General features: G+C 52.9%; 1 non-coding gene across 1 annotated transcript; it reads right to left on the bottom strand.

Annotated features, from left to right (window-relative positions):
- Nucleotides 1–4,101: 4,101 nt before the first annotated feature.
- On the bottom strand, nt 4,102–4,175 carry TRNAS-CGA (transfer RNA serine (anticodon CGA)). The gene has a single exon. It is a non-coding gene; the product is annotated as a tRNA-Ser (tRNA).
- Between the last annotated feature and the right edge of the window lie 1,702 nt (nt 4,176–5,877).

Here is a 5,877-nt window from a genome sequence, read left to right as displayed (position 1 = left end):
CCGAACGAGATATTCGGAGGTCGTGGGTTCGGATCCCACCGGCGGCATTGTTGTTTTTTCTGCTGGTTTATAAGTAATTTTCTTTAAACCAGTTGATTGGCATTAGAAATTAAAAAAAATAGAAAACATTCCCCTATGCACTTCGGTTTCGTTGACTGTTGGCTTCCTTAATATGTTTGTCAAACGAGCCCCTCATTTTATTTACCTTGTCTGCTAATAGCTTAACGAGGGTCTCGGTTCTGGCAGTATTGATGCCATAGATAGCATAAGAGGGCTTTCGCACAGTTTCCTCCTTTATCGTTAGATGACGTCCCACGTCACACTCGCGCTATTACGGACGTGCTACGTCCACCGCTATGGACGAGGTTGGCGCTGGTGAACACTCTCAAGGTTCGCTTACACCCAATAAACATAAATACCCACGAGAGCAGCAGATTGGACAACCGTCGCCGTAGCTCAGTTGGTAAGATCACCGGACGCGATATTCGGAGGTCGTGGGTTCGGATCCCACCGGCGGCATGGTTGTTTTTTCTGCTGCTTTATAAGTAATTTTCTTTAAACCGATTGATTGCCACTACAAATTGAAAAAAGAAAAAATTAAGAACATTCCTCTATGCACCTTGGTTTCGGTGATTGTTGGCTTCCTTAACATGTTTGTCAAACGAGCCCCTCATTTACTTTACCTTGTCTGCTATATATATATATATATATATATATATATATATATATATATATATATATATATATATATATATTAGCAGACAAAGTAAATAAAATGAGGGGCTCGTTTGACAAACATATTAAGGAAGCCAACAATCACCGAAACCAAGGTGCATAGGGGAATGTTTTTAATCTTTTTTTTATTTGTAGTGCCAATCAATCGGTTTAAAGAAAATTACTTATAAAGCAGCAAAAAAACAACCATGCCGCCGGTGGGATCCGAACCCACGACTTCCGAATATCGCGTCTGGTGCTCTTACCAACTGAGCTACGGCGACGGCTGTCCAATCTGCTGCTTTCGTGGGTATTTGTGTTTACTGCGTGTAAGCGAACCTTGATAGTGTTCAGATAAACGTATTTGGTTGCTAGAGGCAAAAATTCAAAGTTGAAAACGCTTCATTTAGCCATAGATTTATTTTGAGTCGACGTTTCGGACAGAGCCTGTCCATTCTTGAGAAAGGACAGGCTCTGTCCGCAACGTCGACTCATATATATATATCGCGCTTCAGCCTTGATCGCCTCAATCGGCGACTGGACCAACTGGAGGCGGTCCAGCGTGGGCCCCGGCATGCTGTCCTGAACCATGGCGGGCCGGAGCCTTCCGTCACCACCATGGAATCATCGGCACTCGCGCCCATCGGGCTGTCCTCGCAGTACGATCGTGTGACGTACGGCGCGGGTGCGTCCCTTCCGCTCCGCCAGGTGGGAATGGCGGTTGAGTTGCCGCCTTTCGACGGTACTGTTCCGTGGGAAGCTTACCAGGTACAGCAGGACACCATCGCGGCAGCACAGGGATGGGACGCCAGCACGAGGGCTGTGATGCTCGTCTCTAAGCTGTGGGACGGAGGGGTGGCGCTGCTCCCGAACTTTCGCTGCGCGGAGCTGGGCCTGTACGATGCTATCGCGGGCCTCCTCGCCGACCATTATGGGTCGGGCCATCCCGGCTCCAGTACCAGCGTCTGCGTGCTCGCCCGCAGGAGCCAGGGGAAAGCTACCAGGACCTTTCCGTGGCTGTTCAGCGGTTGACATCGCAGTCGCTGCCAGGTACGCCACCGACCACCGTGGGCTGTGTCATCGCGAAAGCTTTTCTCGAAGCCATTCGGGACCCAGAAGTCCAGCGCCAGGTCCGCCTCGGGCATCCCGAGTCTGTCCGTGGCGCAGCTCAAGGAGCGGTGGCCGCCCGGGCGTTGCTGTTTCTAGCACGCTGGCGGCCATCCTCGAGCGCCTCGACCAGCTCCTGGAACGGCTGTTCGGGCGGCTGGAGAAGATGGAGCGCGACGTCGGGTATCACGGTACTCAGTCTTTGAATGACGGCGCCAAAACCTTGGCGCAAATGGACGCGGCGGGCGCGAACCAGGAGATGGGTCAGACGGCTGAAACGAAGTCAAAGGTCAAGAGCAAAGCAGAGGCTGCAGTTCTGAAGCAAGAACTTAGCATCTGTGGTGATGAGGCAGCGTCGGACCAACTGAGTACTCAGACGGTTGGGGCAATGGATGAGCAAGTGGCAAGGACCAAGCTGGCTGCAGGTGGTGACGAGCGTGAGTGTCAGCGGAAGAGGATGGTGCGTCGACCAGGAGGTGGAGGCAAATTGGATGCCTATGACTGTTCCCCTGCCGCGCCCAGTTGTCCCGCGAACGGCCATAGCGTCGATGCAGCCTTCTTGAGGGTCGGCGTGGGGACGGTTGTCCCGTACCATGTGATGCTTGCCTCCTTGCTCAACGGAGTGAATCTAGCTGGTGTGTGACGTTCTTCAGCAACCGCAGATGCCTTCACCCAGCTCACAAACTTTAACGTCAACGAAGAGTCTGATCACTGCATCTCTGTGGGCCCACGTTGCATCATCCCAGGTGACGCTGAATCAATGACCGATATGACATCGCCGTCTAAAGATGAGTGGCACCATCCAATGCACTGCAGCCTGTCTATCCACACTGCTGATGTGGAAAACACCCAGATTACCATGGGAACACAAGAAGAGGCCATGCACGGCGTTGCGCCTCCAGAACCAAATACGAAGAAGCAACCAGAGACAAAAGAGCCAGTGGCAGAGAATGGTGTTGGAGACGGCCAGTCGATTCAGCTTGAGGTGATGGTAATAACACATGCATTCTCGACGGAACAAGTGGTTGAGGACGGTGAGGGCAAACAGATTTTTCAAGAGAAACGACGAGAAGATGACGTGAATGTGTGTCCTAGTGTGGATACTCTTCGTGGAGATGCGGATGAATGCGCGATCGAAGGTGGTGAAGACGAGAGGGAAAGACATGCGCAGGGGTGTGGCGACGCGAAGGAAAGCAAAGAAGAGTTCAATGGCTGGCCAGAACCTCCATCTGAACCCGAGTCGGAACACTCTCTGTTGTCGTACGTGGCCGAGCCGCCTAAAAACAGCTCCGACATCTACCGGGAGAGTTTGGTGTCGGACAGCAGTTCAACGTCATCAGAGCGTGATGCCTACTGCAAATCAAGCTGCGCTGCTGAGAAGAACCTTAACTCGGGTTCATCGAGACGAGTTCGACTCTTTTTACAAGGAATGTGACCCGATCAAGGAAGCGCCGCAAAATGTGCAGGAAATGTAATTCTCATCAATTTCGGCAAGGACACGACCCCGTTCAAGGAGTACCTAGCCAGCCTGATGACAGCCTGCAAAGCGAAGCACGAGCTTGAGGCCACCAGCGGCGTTGGAACTGCTTTCTATCCAGATGGCACAAACATGGCCGATGCCAACAACCTCTTCGAAAAGCACGCCGACTCCTCTTTGACTAGGTCGACTGGTTTAGAGCTTCAGGCTGCCGACACTTTTCGCGCCCTCCCCTGCACTGGAGCTTGCGGCCACTGCTGTGGTACATCACATGAGGCTGTCGTAGTCCCCGGCTGGCCTCCCTGGACTCGAACACCTGGACCCACCTGGACCGTCGCAATGCGTCGCACTAGACTTTCTTTCTTACCTTCCCGCCCCCCTGTGCAAAGTTGTTATGGGAAAAAAGGCCCAGCGCACGGCGCACGCCACCCAAGTGCACTGCGCAGATGAGGCGCGGGGAGCGCGCGAAGGAGCGAGCGCGTGCAGACGAGGATAAAGAGTGGGAGACGCCGGCGGGGTTCCTGCGGCTCATCGACTTTGTGTGCTTTTCTTTTGGGCGGGACTGTCATCCCGCCCAAAAGAGAGAGAGAGAGAGAGAGAGGAGAGAGAGAGAGACAAGTTAAAGGAAATGAGCGGCCCGTTTGACAAATTTATGAAGGGAGCCAACTGTCACCGAAAGCAAGGTGCATAGGGGAACGTGAATTTTTTTTATTAATGTGTTATGCTTATCAGTGGGATAATAATACTTAGATTAATAAATCGCTTAAAGAAAATTACTTATAAAGCAGCAGAAAAAACAACCATGCCGCCGGTGGGATTCGAACCCACGACCTCCGAATATCGCGTCCGGTGCTCTTACCAACTGAGCTACGGCGACGGCTGTCCAATCTGCTCTAGTGGGTATTTATGTTTACTGGGTGTAAATATATATATATATATATATATATATATATATATATATATATATATATATATATATATATATATATATATATATATATATATATATCACCGCCACACTTCTGTACCATCCCGCGCCAGACGCTCGATTGGGGCTCTTCACGGACGCCTATAACTTCTCTGTCGGCGCCGCCCTTATGCAGCGCGTAAACAACACCTGACATCCCTTGGCGTTCTTCTCCAGGAAACTATCTCGGAAAGCGACCCCTTCCGTGGCCAGTCCCACCAGCAAAACCACGCCCCGTCGAGTTCGCCAGCTTACCAGAGGGAACTTCTGGCGATATACGAAGCATTTCAACTCTTTCGCCACATTCTCGAAGCACAGCAATACACTATCTATACCGACGATGAACCCTGACCATCACCTTCTATCGACGCCGTGAGAAACTATCGCCGGTCCAGCCGAACCAGATCTCGACCATTGCTCACTTTACCACCTACATCCAACATGTCAGCGCGAAGGACAACGTGGTCGCCAACGCGCTTTCACGTGTAGCAGCTATGAGCTCTGCGCAGATAATAGCTGACGTCCTCGCCGAGGTTCAGACTGCGGACGTCGAACTGCAAGAACTTCTTAAGGGCGGGTCCTCACTGCGGCTGCAAGAATTGCCCATACCTGGATCGACAACGACTATCTGCTCCGACATGTCAACAGCCCGAAGCAGGCCTGACGTGCCCCTTTCTCATCGCCGTGGACTCTTCAACCAGCTCCATAATCTCAGCCATCTCGGCATACGCGCCTCTGCACGCCTCGTGGCCGACCGCTATGTCAGGCCCTCCATGCAGCGCTATTGCCGCACCTGGGCGCGCTCCTGCATTCAATACCTGCGCAATAAAGTCAGGCATGTCACTTCAGCACTCGGAACATTCCTCCAGCCCTCTGGTTTGTTTCAACACGTCCACCTTGATGTCATAGGGCCCTTTACTCCAGCTGGACCCTATCGCAACTGCCTCACCGCCATCGATCGGTATACTCGATGGCCAGAGGCGTGGTCCCTTGAGGGAATCACCGCGGAAGACGTCGCCTCGCCCTTCTTCGCTGGCTGGATTGCTCGCTTCGGACCCCCTCTCCGCGTCACCATCGACCAAGAACGACAGTTTGAATCGCGCCTTTTCAGGCTCCTCGGGCTCGAGGACGACCAGCTACCACCCCTGCGCCAACGGGATGATCGAGCCTTTCCACCGACCGTTCAAAGCAGCCATCATGTGCCACCCGGACTCAACCTGGCTCGAAGCCATCTCAGCCATCGCCCTAGGTCTTCGCGCCACCTTCAAGCCGGACATTCAGGCTACACCCACAGAGCTCGTTTACGGGGAACTACTCCGTCTCCCAGTCGAATTTCTTGCTGCACCGCCATCCACCTCCGCGACGTCATATCCCACCGATTTTGTACCCCGGCTCCGACGCACTACCGCACCATCTCTGCCCTCCACCCGTCACCTGCAGCTCACAAATGTAAGACTGCCTCTTTCGTCTTCTAGGATCTGGCAACGAGCAGGCACACTTTTCTCCGCGACGACACCGTCCGCAGGCCTTGACAGCCACTTTACAGCGGACCCTACCCAGTTCTCCGGCGAGATGACAGAACCTTCATCCTGCGCGTTAACGGAAACGACGG

Source organism: Amblyomma americanum, chromosome 8 (assembly GCF_052857255.1).
Source record: "Amblyomma americanum isolate KBUSLIRL-KWMA chromosome 8, ASM5285725v1, whole genome shotgun sequence".
In the NCBI taxonomy this organism is placed as follows: domain Eukaryota; kingdom Metazoa; phylum Arthropoda; class Arachnida; order Ixodida; family Ixodidae; genus Amblyomma; species Amblyomma americanum.
The sequence above is the reverse complement of the archived record's forward strand: the minus strand, read 5'-3'. Positions and strand labels throughout refer to the sequence as shown.